Source organism: Anser anser (assembly GCF_964211835.1).
Source record: "Anser anser genome assembly, chromosome: 1".
Taxonomy (NCBI): domain Eukaryota; kingdom Metazoa; phylum Chordata; class Aves; order Anseriformes; family Anatidae; genus Anser; species Anser anser.
The window spans coordinates 12,421,846-12,446,270 of NC_139720.1; the positions used below are offsets into that span (position 1 = coordinate 12,421,846).

A 24,425-nucleotide genomic window follows, 5' to 3' on the forward strand; every position below is an offset into this window, starting at 1 on the left:
TTCTGAGTGAAAGTTGAGCTCAAGTCTTTGCAGTGTGCTAACTCAGGAATGTTAAAGGTTGAAAATTTTCTATGATGTCCTCTACAAATTTATTCTGAAATTCTGCTTGGCAGAATTTAGTCCTGTATCTAATTAATCAGTTATATTTTTCCTGAGGAGTTTGTGTTGTTCGCCTCTAACCAGTAATCACAAAGTAATGTGTCCTCTACTGTGTGGTTCATTGTCTCCATTCATCAGGTGCAGTCAGTCTTAAGAATTTGGAAGAAATTTGTTTAAAATAAAATATATTAACTTTCCTTTTAAGACCTATCACTACAAAAGATCCCAGTACCAATAAGTCTGCAAGCCCCATATATGCTGCTTCTAAATAAAGCTCCTCTTCCAGACTTTTTTTCTGACCTTACACACAAAGGCACACAAAGGACTAACTCTTGGCAGTTTCTGCTACATCATCTCTAAAATCAGAGAATAACCTGTTGTCTTCATTGTAGGCTTTAGATGTCCTATTACACCAATGACAATTCAGGCAAGGAGAGCTTCCAAGCTTGGCAAAGGCTACATACTTCCCTCTTTCTGCTTCATTCTCCAGAATTCTGTTAGAAGCATGAGGAAGGAGGGATGCAGCTCATCTACAAGTGTGACAAGTATTCGCTGCTGCCACCATGCCACATGGCAGGAGACCTGCAGCACCACACTGGCTGGTTTCTAAAGGTCAGAGCTACCCTCTTAGATGTACCCTTTTCTTCCCTGTACCGTTTATCTTCTGCTCAGTGTCAGGGAATTTCCAAGAGCTAACACAAACAGTTTCCTCCCAAGGCTGATATTTCTGGAAGGCAGGACAGGAAGGGCCAGCTTCAGATTCTGAAAGACAAGGTTTCTGCTAAACAGGAGATAGGGTTTCTTTGGTCTCAGAGGTATTGGTCTCAGCAGTATTCTGCAAACAATCAAAAGTAGAAATAGTTTCCATATGTGACTGGAAATCTAGCTTTCTGAAGAAATTTAAAGATAAACAGTTTTCACGCAATATTATTATTTCTTTTTTACTGATATGTGTAAGAACTGAAATAAGTATGTTCCATTCTTAAAGTGTAAATCTATTATGAAAGTATGTTTGTAACTATTGCTAAATCACATTGGCTGAATTTAGTACAGAAAACACTGTTCATTTTCAGCATTTTCTTTTCCTTTTCTAAAAACTCTTCCAAAACCTACAGAGACATTGCAGCTTTGAGAAAGTAAGTTGGATCCTGTTTCTTTTTTCTGTGAAACACCTAGATGACCTGATGCTTTGGTCAGTCCAGCAAAGAATTGGACACAAATAGGAAAGAGTATGGGTACAGTCATAGTCAACTGAGGTCAGTGGAAATTCTGAGCACATTTACTCTGAAACTCATGGAAAATCACTGTAGAGATTGATGCCCAAGGCAATACATTGGGCAGAGGGAAATGTACTGTGGTACACTGCTACCTGCAGAGTTGCAGGAGCTGCTGATGTATAACATTACTGCTTATCAATCCCCAACAATTTTCATTCTAATAGCTTACATAACATTCTAAAATGTGCTTAAAGAGGACTACCAGTCTAGAAATATAGCATGCAGCTGTTTTATGACCAGTTAAACAAGTTGCATATACCAAAAGAGCTGCAATACTGTCTACCAACTCTGCATTCAGAGTAGCCATTTCATTCCTTTGTATGATGCAGTATTGTTGAGAAATCAGTTACAAATAAACATTACTTTTGAAAAGATGGAGAAGGAGAACATTATCACATTCATTTAAATTAAAAAAAAAAAAAAGCACATCTGACAAGGTTATTTTTTTCTTCACTGCTTGATGTGGTGTAATAAATCATCCTTGATGTTTCCCCCATTTTATTATCAGTATCTGTGAACAAGCTTGAAGTAAGTTGATTCTTTATGAGCTATGACATTCATCTCAAAAACAAAACTAAAAATTCAATCTCCAGATGAAAAAAATAAAATCATTAGGGAAATATGGAACAGAATGTCTAATCATATGATTATATTGGATGAAGGAAAACCATGATTTGGCAATGAGACATTTACTTTGTAGTTAGAATTAACTTGGTAATTATAGAGAGTAATGAATTTTGCAATTATTATTTTATTTTTTTTTTAGAAATACATAGCTGTCCAGGGGAGTGGGTTTAAAAACAACTGTGTTTTCAACGTAAGGAAAAAAAAGTGTTAAACTCTAAACTACTGGCATAGAATTAAAGTACGCATATATACACATACACATAAAACATAACTATACCTCTGCAAGTCAGCTTAGTACTGAAAGCATAGTATATACTGGTGAAAGCTGAGACAGATGACCTGGGAGAAATATATAGACACTGTCCAAGCATGCAGAAACAGAAAATCAAAGCCCACCTGGAGCTGAATCTCATAATGGACAGCAAGAAGTCTTCTACAGGTATATCAGCAGCAGAAGGGAAATGTGGACTTGCTGGTAAATGGTGCAAAGGACCTGGTGGGAATGGATACAGAAGGGGATGCTTTCTTTGCTTTGGTCTTTACTGGTAAAAGTAACTTTTGGTAAAACTGGCCTTTAGCAATTCCAGGTTCCTGAGACCAGGAGTAAACTCTGGGGAAAGGAAGACGCCTTCAGTGGAGGAGGGTCAGGTCAGAGGACATTTAAACAAAACATTAAAAAGTCCATTGGGACTGATGGGATGAACCCACAAGCACTGAGAGAGCTGGCCAGTGTCACTGAGAGGTCACTCATATTGAAAGGTCATGTCTGAAAGGTCACAGCTATCAGCAAATGTTCTGGAGAACTGGAAGAAAGCAAATGTAATTCCTATCTTCCAGAAGGAAAAGGAGGTTCCAAGGAAATGCAGTTTGATCAGCCTCACCTCAGTCCTTGGGAAGGTAATAGAACAAATAATTCTGGAAGCTGTTACTAAACATATTAAGGACACAAGGGTGAAAGGGGAATAGTCACCATGGATTTATAAAGGGAAAATCATGCTTGGTCAACTTGGTAGCCTTTCTACAATGAAATGACTAGGTCAGTGAACTAGAAGAGAGCAGGACATAATGTTTATCTCAACTTTACAAGATTTTCAACACTGCCTCCCAGAATATCCTCATGGACTAACTTAACTGATGAAGTACAGGATAGAAAAATGGACAGTGGGATGGACTGAAAACTGGCTGAACTGCTAGTCTCAAAAGGTTGTGATGAACATAGTCCAGCCTTAGAGTTAAATCTTTAATGTGCAGGGTAATAATGAAGCAACAAAAACATCTCGCTTAGCACACTTTTATAGACATGCTGTTGCAATACAGAATGGACTTATTTTTCAGGTAGGTTAAGCAACTAAATTTAAGTTTAGGGTAGTCATATCTTAAGGAGTGCGTGATCCTTTGTGCTGGTGTGAGGAGTTCTGTGACTGAGCAGTGAGCAGGTTTAGAAAGCAGATCTGTCCCAGAATTATTCCTCCAAGTTTACCTTGTTCACCTTTGGGGCAGAGAAGCATCTTGAATTGTCATAATTAATGAAGGAAGAGAGAGAATGAAACCATAGCAAAAAGGCCATACATTGACAATACCTGCTGCATCTCTCTCAATGTGATACTGTAGATGTAAATCAAAGAACAAAATTCCAGGAACGAGCCAGGTATGTAGGCACAAGTATACAGCTGCAAATTAAAAGATTTTTTTTTTCCTGCTGCAAATATATCCTCAATTACCTTTCATTTATTTATAGAGTGATTACCTTTCACTGTAAAAATTACTTGACACCATAGAATAATGTTGAAAGGAATAGCAGTTTAGGCAAAGTTATACTTCTCACATGGAAACAGGTCTGCTTGGAAATGTTCCCATTAGAATGAATTTATGCATATCTGTTGTCAGTTTTACTGAGATGTGAAGTATTCTCTTTGAAGTAGAATAACTAGATCTATATGTTAGATCTAACTAGGTCTATTGGCCTTACCTGTAGCACTGTTTGCATTTTGTATGCGGTGTAAGAAGGACATAAAACTATTAGAGAGTGTCCAAAATAGAGTAACAAAGACGGTGAAACGTCTAGAGGAAGATATATAGGGAGGGTCTGAGGTGCCTTGGTTTGTTCAGCCCAGAGCAGAGCAGGCTGAGGGGAGGCCTCATGGAGGCCTGCAGCTTCCTCACGAGGGGAGTGGAGGGGCAGGCGCTGAGCTCTGCTCTCTGGGGACAGCGACAGGACCCGAGGGAACGGCATGGAGCTGGGACAGGGGAGGGTCAGGCTGGGGGTTAGGGAAAGGTTCTTCACCCAGAGGGTGGTCGGGCACTGGGACAGGCTCCCCAGGGCAATGGGCATGGCACCAAGCTGCTGGAGTTCAAGAAGCATTTGGACAACACTCTCAGACATAGGGTCTGATTTTTGGGTGGTCCTGTGCAGAGCCAGGAGTTGGACTTGAGAATCCCCACATACATATGAAGGGACCTACAGGAAAGCTAGGGAGGGACTCTTTGTCAGGGAGTGTAGTGACAGGAAAAGGGATAATGGCTTTAGGTTTAGATTAGATATAAGGAAGAAATTCTTTGCTCTGAGGGTGGTGAGGCACTGGACCAGGTTGCCCAGTGAAGCTGTGGATGCTCTATCCCTGGAGGTGTTCAGGATGGGGCTTGGGGCAACCTGGTCTAGTGGGAGGTGTCCCTGCCCAGGGCAGGAGGGTTGGAACTAAGTTATCTTTAAGGTCCCTTCCAACCCAACCCATTCTATGATCCTATGATCCTTGTGGATCCCTTCCCACTCAGGATATTCTATGATTCTATATTGTGTTACAAATGAGGTCAAAATATCTATGATTCTATATTGTGTTACAAATGAGGTCAAAATATATCATTATTGACTGTGTGGTTAATTAGAATGGTAGCTAGAAGGAAAACCTTTATTAATGTTCAGGTGAAGTTGTTTTGGTTTTCTTTCATTGACCAAAGTAATAATTATATTAAGGGAAAATGCTTTGGAATGAATATCTGATGTATAAGAGTTAATAATGCTATTCTGGGAGAACAAATCTATTTATTTCCTTATCTGTCTTGTACCAGAGAAAAGTAAGTCACATGGAAAATGTTTTATAACCATAGCTAAGCTGTTCATTAGAACACTTTTCAGGAACAATGAAGTTTCTGAACAAAGTGAAACAAATCTTTGATGGAGGAGAGTGTTTTAGAGCAGTTAGGTATTACTTTTGCCTACAGTTTTTCAAAGTTTGTATTTTAGGATTTTCCATTATCAGATTTCTTAGAGAAATACACAAATCTTGAAGTATTTGAGTAAAACTGTAACAGCACAAAATCCATTTTTTTTTCATTTAAATGTGTACCTGCTTTGGACAAGGCAGTGGTAAGGCAGTATTAGTGGGCTTAGCTATTGGTGACTTTCTTGTGAGGAATAGCACATTTTGTGAAAAATGTGCTTAGGTGTCAAACTTCATGAGAACTTTAATTCAACCTTTTAAGTGAACCACGAAGAGGGAAGGGAAATATTTTCTTTCAACTTTTTTGAAGCTAAATATTGTAACTTTTTAATTTCAAATTGTGACATTTAGAAACTTTGTTATAAAAATGAGATTCTTAAGTTGTTAGGTATTTCAGAGAAAAATATTGTGCTTTAGAGGGGACCTCAGACATGATAGGAATGCTATGTAGATGAAAAGGAAATAGAATTGGCCTAATTATAACCACAAAAAAAATAAATTAAAAAAAATCATGGTAATGCAGAAACAGTTTTCTAGCACTTACCTGCCTTTGCTATTGTCATAGGGTAAATTCTGTAAGAAAGCTAACAATGGATTGTGGTCATTTGTACCTGAAATATTCCATTTTATGTAGCAGAATAATGTTATACACTCATTTATATTCTGTAAATTGGTCTCTGAGTCATATGGTTGGAATTAGTTCAATAGAGAATAGGTGCCTTTAAAAATTGAAGCCTACCATGAATAGAGTCATCATATTTTAATGTTTTATTATTACTGTAATGCTCTTTCTGTAGAGAATGTTAATATCTGTAAACATTGTCCAGTTATTTTTCTAGCGAGAAAAGTTGCTTAAAGAGGTAATTTCTACAGTTGTTAACAAAGATATTAGACCAAAAATAAATTTTATTTCCTTAGTCTCAGTTATTACTCTTAAAACAAAATCGTTCAAAATAATTCACAGTCATTGTCATCCATACTGATTGCTATTGTGAGGAGAGCATGAATTTCATGGAACTGGCATGGAAGCTGAGGTGCCTTTCTGCTTCATCAAGCAGTCATCTCCTACCAGAGAGGAATTTTGTGAGAAATCATGCAAACCTGTTGTGTTTTATTCATTTTTGTAGTGGTATCTTACCATACTAATAGGTACATTTGCAAAACAGTTTACCAGCGATGCATGCTTCATTTTCTGGGACCTCAGTTGCAAAACAGTAAGTTTGTATTTTCAAACCATACCAATCATCTCAAATTCCAGTAAGGTCAGTGAAAAGTATCATGGCTGAACACTTCAAAAAAACAGAGAAAGAGACATTGATCAGCTAGTAGGTAAGAGAGCCTTATTAGTAGAATTTCTGATTAAAACAAACAAACAAACAAACAAACAAACAAACAAAAAACACTAATCCCAAAACCAAAACAGCTTCTCCCCCAGCCAACCACAAATCCAAAGAATAAAATTAATAGGCATATACAGACTGGGAATTAAAACGTAAATTCTAATTATAAGAAAAATACAGAAAGTTTTTAAAACACTCTATAAGAAAATATTGCAAATTATATGCAAATACCTACAAAAATAATTCTTACACAAAAGAGTTGTTTAGTTGTGTAAAAATAAGGGAGCCATTAAAAAATAATAATAATAGCCCTAATAAGCCGTTAAAAAATCAGTGGCTTAGTTATTTAACTAAGTGGGCACAGTGATGGCAACTGGTAACAAGGTCAGAGAATATACCATTCTGGAAAATTTAAGAATAGTTAGATTTCTGTATTTGAGTATATAATTATTTTAAACTACTTCATACTAGAAACATAAGAATTCTCAAATGTCCATGTTACAGAACAGGAACTTATTGCAAATCTAAACATAAATAAGGCTTCTGGTTCTGATGGGTGTAACCCGTAATATTCAATATCTGTTACTGATTGGCTGCTTGCCATGAAAACTAGGGGATGCCAAAATATAAAAGAAAAAAAAAAAAAGTTTTCTATTGTCAACAAGAAATATATTACAAATATTGAGACTAAATTCATGCCATATTTTCTGATTACCACATATATGTAACTAATATCTCTCATCTCTCTTTGATAGAGTTTAGACAGAGAAATAAACTGCCTCTGGAGATATTTGAAAAGTAAGAAAATTAGGCATTTCTCTTTATTCAGTAGTAACACTGTATTGCCTATTACAACAGTTCCAAAGCACCAAAACTTTCAGTGAATTGATGTCATTAAAGAAAAAGTGTTTACCCCTGATACACTGTTTTCACACTATTATTGATGGCACTTTCAGATCAACAGTAATTAAAATAGATACTGTGTTTTCCTTTTTGTGTCCATCAGTGTGCTCAACAAATTATAACTATAGACTGTGTCAGTCTGAATGGAATTTGCCTTAAACTGAGTTGATCTCAAAATCTGTAAAATCACTTTATATGGGGGAGCTGCCTATGCAACCAGCTTTGTGCTGTGTCCTAACCAGTGTTCTTGACCTAAGTGAGAATCAGATTTTTATTTATTTATTTTTTTTTGCTTCTGCCTCTTACTGTCCTGTAGACGCAGTAAGACTGTGACTGCTTTTGCAGGAGGTGGAGGCAGGATGTGTGGCATTTTGCATCCCAGATGGGCAGGTGATTTTGAATATCCTGTTCCAAAAGTTGATGGAATTGTCTTTTCCTTCTTTATGGACACTGTAAACCCTCTAATGGTATGTCTGAAAACATGATACATTATGTTGCTTTCACAATCTTAATTTCTATCAGATAAACTCTTAAATGGAGGAATTTACTTTATGATAATTTTAATAATTCAGTCACCGAATTCTCATCAGTCAGTAATATTATATCATAGGTGAACTGGTGATTCATCTTATCTCCGAAAGTATGAGCAGTTGGCCATTGTTATCACTACTTCCATTTATTAACATACTCTGTATAACCTGTCCAGCTCTGTGTTTACAGAATGAAACATAATGATTTCTGCATCTCCTTTAGTCTTCTGTCTTGGAACAAAAATGAAATGCAGTATTCCTGTCCTTTTCCTGTCCTTTCTGACCTTTTCTCAGGTTTGGTGCGTTCACTTTTGCTGAAGTAGTTTTCTATGAATAAGCAAACTCTTTTCTTTTCTTTTCCTAAAAAAGATTCCATCTTCCAATGTAAATGCTTTGTTTTGCTCTCCAGAAAGCTGATGCATTGGCATCAAGTTTTACAAGGTAGTGTGTCAGCACTTGAAATAAGAAATACTGTACAACAAATTGTCCATACCAAAGTAATGCAGTTACAGTGTAATTAATGCTTCTTTCAGGGCTCTCCTGCCTTCATTAGTGCATACGAATATTTTCCATTCATAATTCTCTCCATGACAACTCATAAAATGAACAGTTTGTGCTCATTTTGTGCTAGTACTCGTTTTGCTTCTCAGTCATCCAAGACCATCTGCACATTCTTTTTACTCTAAAGATATATATTTCCATTTCAAATCAGCTTGCAGTTTGCTGAATATAGTAACCCAAATACTGTGCTTGAAGACCTTTTTAGATAAACTCAAATACTTGAATATCTTCTAAAGTTCCTGCGGACTAGGTACTTCTTATAACAGTAGGCATATCTCTTGAGTATGAATAGACTTATTTGTTAGATTTGTTAGACTTATTTGTTAAGGAAGCCCACAATGATTTGTAGTTCACTTAAGCTGAATGTGGTTTAAAGCCCTGGTAGTATGTTTCAATTTGCAGGACGTTATTCATTGTAAATAATCTTTCCAAAAAATCCAGCAGAAATCGAGGCAAAAATGAAGTCAGAGCTGACTTTCTAAAAAACTAACTCTTGGCAAGTTATTATGACATAACCACTTTTCAAAATTGTCTGTCTTTTTCTTCGAAAAACTATCTCCTCCTGAGTTTGCTACATGTCTTTTCATCTGATAGCAGAAAGCAACAGTAGCGAGAACGCATCTTTTCCTCTGTTCCCCCCAACATATTTTTCTGTAGTTTTTATCTCTTCTTTCAAGACTACAGTACTTCTGCACTGTCTTTAGGAAAAGCTTATAGGATGGAGCATTTTTAAATAACTTCCATAAAAATAAGAATAGTCTATTATTTAAGTTCTATACATTTTGTTGATTTCTTTTAAAATTTAACCAGATTTCCTCATCCAACCTTTGTCTTTATTATGTCCAGTGAATTGTTATTACTACTATACACTACAGTTAAAAAGGTAACTTCAATAACTTAGTGGTGGATACAGAGGAAGAAGGTGTGAGTCATGTAAAATCCCCTAAAAATGGAGCAATACATTTCAATCATAAACACCAGGAAAAAAAATAAAATAAAATAAAATAAAATAAAATAAAATAAAAAATAAAATAAAATAAAATAAAATAAAATAAAATAAAATAAAATAAAATAAAATAAAATAAAATAAAATAAAATAAAATAAAATAAAGGAACATGTACTATGCTTCTCCATGACATCCAGGCAAGATTGCAATCTAGCTAGAGTGAGTTCACCTCCTCCATTTTCAGGCAATGAGAACATTCTTTCACAAAGAAACAGCAACTAAGCACACGCCTTTGTCAGTCTGTCTCTGTCCTGATCACTAAGAAATCCCTGCAAAGAGCCTGAGGTTGGGAAACATTAGTGCTGTACTTAGACTTCCACAGGTAAAGATCTCTGAAACATCTGCCCTCCGTTTTTGTACTTAGAAGTAGTGTAACCCACACAGACTAAAGTTATTTAGGTTTGAGAAAAACTATCAATAATCCATCTCAGTCTCTTATTAACTGCAGCATCCAATGATGGCAATGATGGTAATTGTTGTTAGCCTTACACCCTTACACTGTTGTAAAGTAGTCAGGAATGGGAAGAAATACTTCCTTTTGGCTAACAAGAATTGACATCTCAGCTTTCAACTTTTGCTTTATCATAACCACCTAAATCAGCCTCAAGAAAAATTTATAGGGTCTTTAAAATAGTTGAAGTCCATAACTTGGAAATCCACAAAATCCAACAAAAATTAAGTGAAAGTTAATGGAAAGTATCCCAACAAATGAATTAAAATATATGCAAGTTACCTACAGATCTGTAGATTTCCCTCTATAGCCTATCCCTCTATAGCTAGCCACTGGTGTTTTGATCTCTCGAACTCAAACTATGGGAAATGAGGTAATACAAAATTAACCTTAGCTCTTCCCTTCCTTATCAGAGGCCTGCCATATATATTTGGCATTCTATTTTTGCAGACAATATAAAAGAATAATGGAAAAGCTTTTCACTTACTCCAAAGAAACACAGTATTATTTTTTTGCCCTTTACTCACTATATCTTTTTACCACTCTGTCCTGTCATATGCTGCTTTTGGAGATGGGCTGTCATGGATATTCCCAGTGGCTTTTGCAAGCTTCAGAAGTAGAACTGAAGTGAGTTAGACTGAGCTGTAATACACTGTAATTCTTTATATTATGCCTTAAAAAAAGTTTAATTTTTCTGAATAAGTGCTCTGTAAGAGATGCTAGTCAGAGTCTTAAATGTGCATTGAAAAGTTTTTCTTGTTTGTTTGTCAGAGAATGTAATTTCTTAATGCAGGAAGGTATAAATTTATATCTGATTTCTGCCATATAGAGATACTGTTTGTAATATTGAAAACCTAACTAAACCACAGAATCCACCAACCCCATCCTCATTAAATAAATAAATAAATACTTTAAAACTGAATTGGGATTGATGATTCGAATGCACAATGCCTGCATGTGTACAAATGTTTACTATGTGACAAAGTCAAGAAGGGCTCTTTGAAGGATGCTTAGAGGATGCTCCTACCTGTTCAGTGTTGGCAGCTGCAGAGAATATATGTGTGTTTTGAAATATAATAATAAAAAAAAAAATCATGTTAAATGGCAAAATAATTTGCTAAACTATTTTTTCCTGATGATAGTGTAAATGTTATAATTACATCTATTGTTTGAAACAGAAACAAGGGGCCAATCATAGTTTGTGTCTGTGCCATATAGTGATAAGCAGTGTAGCCTGTAACAGTAGGAACAACAGATTTTTAGATTTTGGTACATGACCTTGACTATCTTCCAGACAAAAAAAAAAAAAAAAAAATCCTAAAGCTACAGATTATTACATTTGGGATAGAATTGGATTCTCAGCAAAATTACAGCGTTGTCCCATTTTATGTTTCGCATTCTCTAATGATGTGTAATTTACTATACAATGAGGGAAAAATGCCTTTTTCTTTACACCTGCAATCCTGCAGATTTCATGTCTTCTCTTATTATTCAAAGAACTGTTGATACAGATGTTATGCTCATAAAAACTCACATGCATATAATGTTTCGTACAATGATCCCATGTACTTTGAGAGCATAATTAAGCCCTGCAGCACAGTTAAATTACACTCTTGTTTTATAAATGGGTAAACTGAGGCATTGGTGTCCTGACTTGCTCAAAGTCACACCAATTTAATGGCAAGTTTAGCAGAGGAAGCCAGAGGCTCTGACTGCCAACTGTTTGATGAGAACAGTAAGAATGTACAGCCTCCATTAACCCAGACTGACTTCAACTGCAGCCATTTCTTTACAACTTTGTATTACAAATGTTTCACTTACATTAAACTATAATGTTTGTTGACATTTATATTTCATCAGCTACCTCAGTTCCAAGCGGCTCTTTCAGAGAGTTCAACTTTCCTAAGCAACCTCATAAATCCCTTTTTATACACTCACATTTTTCCCTTATTTTTTTCCATTGAGTTTCTAACCTGCTCTACAAAACCTCGTCACTATGACCCTGCAGTGCACTAAGCACACTTTAAAATTCTTTCTCCTTTCCTGATGATTTGTTTCATTAGTGACATTCTTCAAATCACATGTACCTAATCCATGGTTCAGTCTACTAACAGGAAATCGGTTCAGTGAACAGGGATTTATATAACAAAAGAAGTGCTCACTTAGGGAGTACTTTTAATACTTTGTTCATTGAAAAAAATGCTAACCTCCAGATTTTTCTGACTTTAATGCTCTGGTGTTTCAGTTTAGACTTAACTGTAAATGAAAGCCTTCAAAAGCCATATAATCCATCGATCTCATACTTGCTGAAGCACAAGTTTCATGGTACATGAACATTTTTCATTTCTTTTTTTTTTTTTTCTTCTGTAATTATATGAGCTGTGCTACTTCCAGGCATGCTTAATTCTGTTGTCTGTTCTGCTGTGCAATTCTTAACAAAGGCCCTAACATTTACGGTGTTTTATATTTATTTAATTTTGTGTTAGAGACTGTAATCCTTGCATCTAAATATATTTTTGTGGGAGAGTGCTATCCGTATTTCAGCTATTGAGGTGGTGAGGCTTAAATGTTGTTGGTTATTGTGGTTACGTAGAGAAACCCTCTCCTTACTAGATAGATCTTGTTTTACTATACACAGATTTTCAACTGTTTCCTGAGACAAGAATTTCCTGTATTTCTATGACAATAATCAGTTTTTATTTCTCGAAGCTTTCCAGAGTGGGTATTGATATGAGAAACTACACTTGACTGCAGATAATTAGATTATCACATCACCTCTCAAATTAGTTTAACTAACTGAACAATTCAGTGTTCCAGGGAAAGACCAAAAATTTACTGTCACCACCATGAGTGTTAGCTTGACTGGCTTTCAAAACTGTTAATCCATTCTGTTAATCCAGAAAGCTGGACTTTAGGGTCAGGGAATGAAAACCAAAAATATTATTATTGTTATTCTTATTCTTATTCTTCATATTATTCTTCTTATTATTATTATTTAAATATTATTCCAAGAGAACTCTGTCTGGAAATTTTGACTGAGCCCCAGGAATGATTGTGCCAAATTTTCCCTCAGGAAAGAATGATTCCACAGTGTTGTTATAATATATAGATCCTTACTGAATAATGTCATGTTTCTTATATTCTTTCATTTTTAAATCTAGTAAAATAACCTCTGCCCCCAAATGTAAATGGCATTGTGCAGTTCAGCTAAGGTTAAATTATTGATGTCAATACATTTTACAATAGAGGTCGTCACCCTTATAAACGGTGATCAGATTTGAATGAAAATAGGGTTCTAAAGAAAGGAAACACAAAGAACTCATCCAAACTGTGAACCAGGATTACATAGCATGATTTTATAATCTTAGCAGAAAGTTGAAAAACGTTTTCCTAATGATTTGTCCCACAGATTTTCCATTACAATTCACTGGGATATGAGTATTCTTTGAAAACTGTATCCACAGCATCATGAGACAGGTGTATATCTTCTACACACAGATTCATCATTTTCAAAGAAGTGTCGTTACACTGCTTTCAGTCACTTCTCACAGCAATGATCTAGCTCATCACTCATCTCTGATGATTCTCTTCTTTCCCTCTGGGACACCTATCTCATGAAAAGAGCTGCATAGATGACAGTTTTAACCATGTCCTAAGTAAGAAAGAAGTTCCTACCAATGAGTCCTGCTTGACCTTCTGAAACAGAGGACAGAAACAACCCAGCCAATCATTATCAAGTATTAAATTCAGAATACATTTTATCCATCCGTAGCCTGGTTTGAAAGCAATGAATTCTCCACATTTCAATCATCTGTTTTACCTGTTGTTATGAGAAGACAGTAGTGTCTGATACAAATGCTATCAGTGCTCTACTACTGATTATTGATACTGATGTTTGCATTGGTTGAGCACCTCTTTCCTATCTAAGAATACCTACAAAATAGAATGTTTTGCTATGACATGAAAAAGTTGACTAGCTGAAAAGGAATTACAAAAATTCAATGTAGTACCTGCAGTATATCCTGGTACTGATTACTAACTACCCTATTACCAGTTTAAAAAAAAAATATATATATATGTATATATTCTATATATGAAAATTGCTGCCTGCACCATCTCTGGAATCAAATGAGACTCATTTGCAAGACAAGAATCCATCTCTTTTCTTGTAAATCCTTCAGAGAGCACAAGACCAACAGTCAAGATCTATAAAGCAACCAAAGTTTCAGTCTTTATTTAGGGGAAGTCATCGAAAAATTACTCTTGCCTTATTCTCTTGTTACAATGAATCCAGCCCTTCTGGATAATATTTTAGTGGAGTAGAAAGCCTGAATGTTTTGCCATAAAATATCACATTTGTATTTTGTACTTATTAGGCTATAAGGGTTTTCTTTATCTACAATACTCAAAAGTTAGTGCTTAAAAATGATTTTGGTCAAATTTCATATCAGAAGGTAAGATAATATTCAATACTGGAAAGGCTGAATGAATACGCACAGGATTTTGGTAGATGTAACCTTCGTTCATGAGAATTTTGTCTTCTCAGTGGAGAATGGGTGCAGTGAGGTAAGTTGTGATATTAGAAATCCTGACATATATGTCAAAAGTGGGTTTCTCTTCATGTGAGGAAGTGATCTACAGAATAAAGAAAAATGCAATGGAAGAAAAAGTAAGATTAGGTTCTTGGTGTTGAGTCTGACAACTGGATAAAGGCCTGATTCTCTGGAAAATCAGCAGCTGCCACTACCTTCATTCTGAGGAGACCATAAGCTGTGTGCTTTGGGTGTCAACTTATAATTGTACATCAGATAAAATTTTGACCAAAGGTATCATTAAAGATTCAGCTATTAGTATTTTGTCTGAGTTTTACAAATAGAAACTGCAACTGTTTACCTGTATTTTAACATTTTCTAATGCTCCTATTGCATAGGATATGAAACTTAGAAAATATTAATCTTCTGTAGTTCTAGAGTTGGTATTCTTTATCAACACTAATTACTAATCATAACTTTTAGTTTTGGTAAGCAGAAAAGCGGATAAATAGTTACTTTTTGTAATATGAAAAAAATACATAGTGAGCATTTTTTACAGAAGATCTTAGTATCTTGCATTAGGTTCATTTGCAGATAAACATCATGTTTGAGTTCACAGATTTCCTTTAAAATCTTTACTGGTCAAGTTCCTTCTGCCAAATGTGGTGTTCCTTCATTGTAGAATCCTTTTGGAAATGGAATCCACCATTTCTGGTGGAATATGGATAAGTTGTGATCCCCAAGACAGTAAAGACATTTGAGATGTTTATAGAGAAAACATTTTTATTTGTGCTAGGGAAAACAAACAAACAAACAAAAAAGAGAGACATTAGAGATCAAATATTATTTATCAGTAGCATGCTGTAATAGATTTGGCTTCCATGTGATATTCACTCTCAGAGCCTATAGAGCAAGTGGCATTATTTGTTCTGCTTCAGAACTTTGAAGGTATGGAATCTCTGCAATAATAATGACATAATCAAAGCTACTGACCTAGTAATGGATGTGGCTTGCCTTCCTATTTCACTGTATATATAAATAGGACCTGTCATTTTGAACCATTCTGAAATCTCTCCAAGATAGAGGTTCTTCTGCTGCTCAACTCAACATGCTTTGTAGAGTCTTATATCAACTTCCGTAATAAACTTTGTCAGCAGAGATTAACTGGATCCAGACTGTTCTTCATCCACAGTTGCCATGTAATTTAGTGGCCTATACTTTAGTCCAAACTGTGTTCTTCATGATTCAGATTAAGGTTATAATGCATTGCTGATGTTTGAATATGATTACATTTATATGTGACATTGATGGCCTCCCTCTTGTCTATGGGATATGTATCTCTTTGAGACTTTATTTATTTATTTAAGACTTACATATCTTGATTTGAGACTATGTAGGCTTTATTCTTCAGACCTCACATTTCATAATGCCTGATTTTCCTACTGTGTAAGTGCTATGACTGGAAGGGAATTTCTGGCAGAAGGTGCCTTGGAGCCAGTATAAGCAGCTCTTCACAACATTTCAACAGTTTGACTGTGTTTTCATTTGAGGCCAACTGCTTTTTTGTGTCTGAATCTTCTGAAGTACACTACATGGATGTTTTGTTTGTTGTAAAGAAAGAGAGGCTACCTCTGATTCCTAGTCTGATGGGAGGCCATTGCTGAAGATGTGCTTCAAAATCCTTGCATTAGAGTGAATGTACAAAAGTCATAGTGTTAAAAGAGAGATGTGGAATATATTTTCAAAACTCTTCCATCTTTTAAAAAGAAAGAATGCTTCAATACTGCCAAATCCACAAAACTGGTCTCTTATGAATCTGGTGGTTGAGCTCAAGAATGAGCTCTTTATTCATCCTTTCCATATCTCCCTTACACATTTGTATCTTCTGTCAGTTCCATGATAAAAATTGTTTTAAATTGGCCTTTGTGTTCAGGCTTAGTAGAGGAGATCGAAGGGCATGCAGACATATGCATACATATGTGCATATCATACCAATGCCCTCCTCTCCTCCCTCCTTCCTTCCCTTTCACAATGTCATCACAAAACCTAATTTTCCATAAGAAACCAGTCTAAAAATTACGCTGAGTTACACCAATGAATCTCTACTGACTTTTGGGAATCATTCTTGATTTATATCAGTCTGAGAATTAATTAAACTCTGAGCCTTAATGAAATAATCTAGGTACAGATCCTGCAAGGGCATAACATGTGGCATTGTACAGGTGAGCAGTTCCATTGAACAGACTGGGATTATTCACCTTGTGAGTGCAGAATTAGATATTTTGTTACAATTTTGAACTTAAACTGGTCTTTTGAGCTTTAAAGGGAATCCGTATCATTCAAATGTGTTTAATACGTGAAAGAAGATTAGTAACTGCAACTGTATTGTTATGAGTGTAGTGAAAATTTTATATGTTTGCAGTCACAATCATTTCAGATTCAGAGTTATTGCAAAGTAAGTTTTGTAACAATTAACAGCGTACAAGAATGCAATATATCTGACTCAGGTATATATATTAAAACAACAAAGCTATAATTCATGAAGTAATACTTTTAGTGCATGTTCCATGGTGGTTTCACCCTTATGGGCAGCTGAACTCCACCACAACTGCTCTCTCACTCCCTCTCCTCAAAGGAAGAGGGAGAGAAAATACAATGAAAAACGGTTCAAAGATTGACATGAGGACAGGGAAATCACTCACCAGAAAGTGTCACGGGCAAAACAGACTCAGTGTAGGGAGATTAGTATAATTTATTGCCTTTTACTAACAGACTAAAACTGTGAGAAACCAAAAGTAAACCAAAACACCTTTCCCCCATCCACCCTCTTCTACCTCTTCCACCTGAGCAGTGCAGGGGCATGGGGAATCAAGGTTGTAATCAGTCTAGTTGTAATCAGTCTATATAACACTTTGTCAGCTGCCACTTCTTCATGGTCACTCTCTTCCCCTGCTCCAGCGTGGGGTCCATCCCAAACTGCATTCGTTCCCAAATTGGTCATGAGGGGGCTTCCCACAGACTGCAGTTCTTCAGGAATTGCTCCAAGATCGGTCCATAGCATGGGGCCTGTCTTTCAGGGACTCTAGCATGGGTCACCCACGGGTTGCAGCTCCCACCAGATCAGCTGTTTCTTTGTGGACTGCTCTCCATGGGCTGCAGCTCCAGCCTGGATTCTGCTTCACCTTGGGCTTCACCTTCTCCATGGGCTGCAGCATGGAGATCTGCTCCGCCATGGGACCCATGGGCTGCAGGGGGACAGCCTGCTCCACCAGGGGCCTCTCCACAGGCCACAGGGGAACTTCAGCTCTGGCACCTGGAGCACCTCCTGCCCTCCTTCTGCACTGACCTGGATGTCTGCAGGGCTGGTTCTCTCAAGTTTTCTCACTTCTCTCTCACAGATTCTGTGGCACAGCAACTTTCCATTTTTTAAATTTCTCCGAGGCCCAACCAGTGTTGCTCACTGGCTCAGCTCTGGCCAGCAGTGGGTCCCTTTCAGAGACGGCTGGAGTTGGCTCTGATCTAACATGGGGCAGCTGCTGGGCTCTGCTCACAGAGGCCACCCCTGCAGCCCCCTCTCCTCACTACCAAAACCTTGCCACATAAACCGATGCAATGTTGTCAACGTAAAATACAAGACAGCCTTAAATAAATAAATAAAAGTCTTGTAGTAAGTTTGAAGAAGGAAAGGGAGAACATTTTGTTTCTGACAAGTGGGAATGTTGCTGCAACAGTGAATGTCACTGTAAAAGAAAAAAAAAAAGGGGGGGGATGAAGAAGGGAAAGATGGAGCAGCAATAAGAGACATACGGAAGAACAGAGGAAGATAATTCATGCAAACTGAAAGCACAAAGTGATTTTTATCTCTGTAGTCTAAGGGCTGCTCATGGCTGAGGGGAGATCAGCGGCCCCAGGTGCTGTTGCTCTCCGAGGTCCTGAACAGAGATGAGGCGTGAGCCTGAATGGGGAGAGGAGGAAGCTGAGCAGGAGTCGTTTAAATTGGAGACTTGAAGTGAGACCAAAATTCCCAAAGAAATGTAAATATTAAATTGTTTATAGGAAGTTAAATCATACAATTATTTTATTTTACCTACTTATTTATTGAACTTGGGATTGTGTTTAGTACTTCTTGTGCAATTTCACTAAGGTTCTGTTGTGGTTTAACCCAGCAGGCAGTTAAGCACTGCACAGATGTTTGCTCACTCCCTGCCAGTGTGATGGGGGAGAGAATAAAAAATAAATAAATAAATAAAATAATAATAATAAAAAAAAACTTATGAGTTGAGATAAAGACAGTTTAATAGGAAGAAAAGCAATGAATAACAACAACAACAACAACAACAACAATAATAATAATATATACAAAGCAAGTGATGCGCACTGCAGTTGCAGATGATGCCCAGCCTGGATAGTCCCCAAGTAACAGCTGCCCGCCCTTCCCCCAGGCCAAGTCCCCCCAGTTTTATTAGCCAGCCTGACACCACATAGTATGGAACATCTCTTTGGCGAGTCTTGGTCACCTTTCCTGGTTCTGTCTCTCCCAGCTTCTTGTGTACCCCCAGCCTCCTTGCTGGCAGAGCAGTAGAAGCTGAAAAGTCTTTGGCTTTGTGTGAGCACTGCTCTGCAACAACTAAAACATTAGGTTGTTATCAACATTATTTTACTCCTAAATTCAAAACACAGCAACCTACCAGCCACTATGAAGAGAATTAACGCTATCTCAGCTGAAACCAGGACACGTTCTTATTGGGGATATGTTTCTGTGTGTTTTTGCATATGCATGCACAATATTTAGAAAAGACTTTGATGCGATCTGCTAACACAAGCTTCCCATTGTTGCATTCCTTGTGCATTAGATCTAATCAGTGATGTGCTTCCATTCCGCTGTTCATACTGAGTTAATTCCCTCTTCCACTGGGCAAGCACGCTGCAGAGTGTTTCATTTACTTGTCATGGTGAGATCAAGAAATCTATTGTTAATTATTACGGTTTCAATTCCCAACTCAGCTGCCTGTGTCAGTTGTGCCATTGTATGTGTGTGTTTGACTATTAATGACTAGATGGAATATTACTACGTACTTTATGAATGTGAAGCTTCTTTTAAGCAAACTCTTCCAGAAAGAAACATTAAAACTGGTACCAAAAAAAAAGTCTGACAGTTTCTAGCACAACTATCTAATAATTGATTGAAATACAAATTTGAAATTATCTTTTATGTGTTCTTATAGGAAATAAAGTATATAATTCTTCAGACTTATAATTTACACAATTAACACAAGTATTTTTAAAAAAATATATGAATACAAAGATGGATTGAATAATATCGATAGTAACACTTGCATGTTTCTATTAACTGTAAAGTGTTACTACACAGTTAAAATTCTGAAAATAAATCAAGAAAAGTGAAGTAAAATAATTAAAATATCTCATATTTCAAGTATTTTTATCATACTTCATGCTTACAAATAGATACAATCTTGTTTATGTTTTTGAGTAATTTAATTGTGGCTTTTTGTTAGTAGGAGTTACTGACTTAAACAAAACAAAACAAATCAAATCAAAACAAAACAAAACAAAAATCAGAAGAATTTCAGCTTAAACTTCTAGCCTGCAGAACTCCAAGTAAGTCCCCATTGGGATTTTTGGTTTGGAGGTTTGTAGGAGCAATAGTATGGAAAATGTTTACATTTTCCTGTCATATGACATGGAACAACAAAAAAGTAATAACTTCCAATACGAAGGTCTCTCCAGAACAATCCTGTTTGAAATTTAAAATCAGCCATTTCTCAGTAAAATTCTTCTTGGCTCCAGAAGAATAAGTGTTAGAATCCTTGATAATTAACTGTAGAATTTTCGATAGTAAATGTGGTACCTTTCTGTATCTATTGTACCGTGGAATTCTTTTTTGTGCAAATACTATAGAACTTCCGTTTTCTTTTGCAAATGTACTGTTGCATCCCCATATGAAGTAAATTCATTTTAAACAAGGTACTTTAAAAAGTATATGCAAATAGAATACCCAAACTAGTTTTGAACTCTTTCAAAAGTTATTTTATTTTCTTATGGCATTATTTATTATTATTGTTATTGTTATTGTTTTTATTTAAAAACACAATGAACAAAAGCTGTTATAAATTAATAGAGGTCATGCTTAGCAATTTTATTTGTTGTTGTTGTTATTAGTATGCTCTAATCTGAATTTTGTTAATAAAAATTTCAGAAGTGTTTTAAATGAATTTTGTATCATTTAGAAACTAGTGAGTGCTGAGGAAATATTCAAATTGACAATGATAAAGTAATGGGGAAATCACAGTGCAGTAATACTGATGTTAGAAGATTCAGTTAAGAAACCTGTGTTTGATATTTTATAGTATTACATATAATTACTGCAAATTTAAATTTTCTTCTTCCTTCTGATTCATTTCTATTAGTGGTAGGATCAGTTCTCTGGAAAGTATTAAAAGTGTTTGTTAATTTGTAATTTAGTACTTCTTAAATCAGAGTGAAATAATAATAGAACAAAAACACAGTCACATAATTGTTAATGTTGATACAACCGCAGTGATTTTTTTTTAAATTACACCTTAGCTGTCATTCAGAGAGGCAGATCAGTAAATGATTTTTCTCCATAATTTTTTAGAAATCAAACACTAAGGAAAGAACAAATGTATTAAAAATATTATATGTTATTGAAAATGATATTTCATCAAAATGTCTTTTATGTAAAATGAGACTTGGAAACTTCTTTGACCAGTTTTAATCAATTTAAATAACTTGTTTTGCGATGTACTAAGTACTTTTAGGAAAAACATTTGATGTCTTTATGATGTCTTTATGATCTTAAATCAGATAAAAATGAACTAGAAAGCAGCCAGAAAAATGGGTTAAGTGATTTTATTTTATTTTTTATTGTTTCACGTACCTTAAATGGTGGAAATTGAGGGATATGCTTTCCCAACAATTCTGTCAATTTTCTCATATGAACAAATGTTTTGCTTAATTCATGAATTGACACCTTTTTCCATTTATGGGGAGGGAGGCAATCAACACATGGGCAAAGTAACAGATGCAACAGGACATTCCAGGACTAGTTTTGAATAAAGTAGGTCACATGCTGTAAACTCAGAGCAGGTAGAACTTTAATTTTTGAAGACAGTGCCACAAGTGTTGTGTGATTATGCTGTTGTTTAATAAAGAGGCTGGCATCTTTGTACAGTACTTATTATCTGGGAAGGAGGGGAAGAGGTCCTGTAATAAAAGAAGTGTGCAGAATGAGTCAACCAAGTGCCACTGGAAGAAGAGGTCCACACTGTGAATATACCAGTAATTGACATCTTGTGGATACCCCCATTGTAATCCAATTAAACTTTATTGAATTCCAACACGGGAAAGCAGTAGGGGTACAAATCCTCACTACTGTGCTACCATAGGCCATCCTCCTTACAGGCACTGGAAACCAATTAAAAACTTACTTATCCCAAATAACACTTAATGAACTCACTGTCTAGAGAGGACTGTAATTACCTTCTTCTCATCATGGGCCTGTACATGCATTAGTACAATCTTAAGGAGAGAGAAACAGTTGAACTATCCCAATAAATTTAAATTAATATCCTCCAAAAATAAACCAGACTTTTTAATGATTCTCCATTACTACCCACCTGTTTCTGCCAAAGTTATTGAGATCACGGTGCTTAGCAGTTAGATGATGGTATTTGGTTAACTCTGAAACGCGTTCGTCACAATCAGTTGGTGAAAAAACTGGTAAGAGTTTTTGCTAACTTTAAGCTGAACATAACATTTTCTGCCTCCTAAGCCCTCTACAAACTGAAGGGGCCTATATGCAAACTTTGTATAATGCAAGTCTTTTGCCATTTCATGGATGGAATTTGATGCATATGTAAAGACTGACAGCAGCACTGCAGACAGCTTAGATGCAAGAATTATTTAATGCTGTTAAAAATATATATATATATACATATATGTATATTGTTTCACTCTAAGGGATATATCCTATTTCCATTTTTGAGATGGAAGGGGTTTATCCAGACAAATGCTCTTTAACATACATGTATACACATGCATACACATACATATATATCAAAGTCAGGAATAAAGCATTTCTATCTTCAGTCTGCCTTCAACACTTGTATGAGCTCTAGGTTCTAACCAGGATATTGGTATTGAATTCCTTCTTCACAAAAAGAGCTATGAGATTTTTCAGTGGTTACATGTAGTCCAAAACCTCATTTTTGTATTCTTAAGAGGTTTCCTGTTGCACTGTCTTCTGAAGCAACAAATAAAGTTCTGCTGTTGACATCAGTGTTGAAAGGTGTTTATCCATTTGATTTCCATTTTGCTCATGCAATTTCTTTAGAAGTGTCCAAGAGCTGGTGTGACTCCTCTACCACTCCCATAAGGAAAAAACAGTATGGACATTCTAGCAGGCTGGGTGGTAGTGTATTTCCTCCTCAACTTAATGATTTATTTATTTATTTTTAAATTTTATTTTATTTTATTTTAAATCTTTCATCTGGTCTTTGAAGAGCAGAAAGTTCCTGTGATCTGTTCCTGTGCCTTCCCATAAATTGACAAGACAATGCTGGGAGATCCAAAGGCTATTGGTATTAACTTTGCTCATCATCTCTCACTTGTTTATGTCTGTTTTAAAGTCAAGGATAATGACTAATTCTACAGAGAGGCCCACATTAAATGTTATCTCTAGCATGGGTCACAGCCCACACATGTCAAATGGCTTGTTTATGTCACTGGAATAGGACCACATCTGTACCTCAGCCTTCTTTCTTGCTCTTTCCTCTTGGCAATGTTTCTCCTCTGAGCACAAAGGACTGTAGGTACATCCCCAAACCAAATCTAATCTATTCCAAAATTGTTGACCTTTGTGATTAAAACTTTTAGTCTTTCTGAAGGTGCAAGTTACTTATAATACTGTCAGTGATAATTTTGTAATGGTTTCCCTCAATTGTGTAAATTTTGTATGTAACATATGTGCATTTGGATATTTTTACTCATCAGTAATATTGACATTAAGGATCAGAAGCTAATAGAGTTTTATCTGCTTTCACATTACTTTTGAAACATGGACTTGCAAATTCCAAATCTGAAGAGTAATGGAAAAACAAAACATTCATGCTTGCTTACTGCACAAAATTCAAAAAGACTTCTTAAATATACAACACATCCTTTTTCCTACTGATTGGATATAGTTTTATTTTTAAGCATGAACCTTTTACTTGCATATAAATGAAATGAAAAACTGCAGCCTGGTTCTATGGCTTCTTTTAGGAATAAATCCAGCCTTAAGGCTGATAAGTATTACAAATAAAATAGAGGTTTTATTGCTTTTTTTTTTAATGTTGATATATGCATATTTTTACTGTTTTAAAATTAACATTGCAAATACTGAGAATATTTCTGTAACAAAGTAGACCATTAATTTATTTTTGTCATGCCTCAATAATTTGATTATGTATGTGCTGTTGTTCAAATTAAAGCTCTAATTTTTAAAAGAGTATAATTTAAAAACACTGAATTTGCCAGGATATTTTCAAATTCCTCTCAAGGGATTACAGAAGATAGACTTAATGATTAAGAAAATAATGTATTTACTTCTTGAGGAGCAAAATATCAGTTTGTGCACTTATATTTTGATAAGTATTACTGCACACTATTTCCAAAACATAATTATTGTCTCCATGCTTGAGACAGATTTTCATCCATATTTATTATATGGTTTCAGTTAATTATTGATACATGTATACATATACATATATATACGTATACATGTATACACATGTATCTATAAATCAATGTGTATATACATATACCCTTTAAGTGGAAGATAATCTTCCCACCTCTTCTA

At 35.7% G+C, this 24,425-nt stretch overlaps 1 protein-coding gene across 16 annotated transcripts in view; it reads left to right on the forward strand.

The window, feature by feature from the left end:
- The window catches only part of MAGI2 (membrane associated guanylate kinase, WW and PDZ domain containing 2), a 773,420-nt gene that overhangs the window by 322,830 nt on the left and 426,165 nt on the right, over positions 1-24,425 (forward strand). The window contains exon 1 of one of the 16 annotated variants that reach the window (XM_083811058.1): positions 718-24,425. This exon is cut by the window's right edge and continues 3,211 nt beyond it. The exons of the other annotated variants lie outside the window; for them this stretch is intronic. The gene's annotated coding sequence lies outside the window, so the exon portion shown is untranslated. Of the gene's footprint in view, positions 1-717 lie in introns of those variants that run through there. 16 annotated transcript variants of the gene reach the window in all.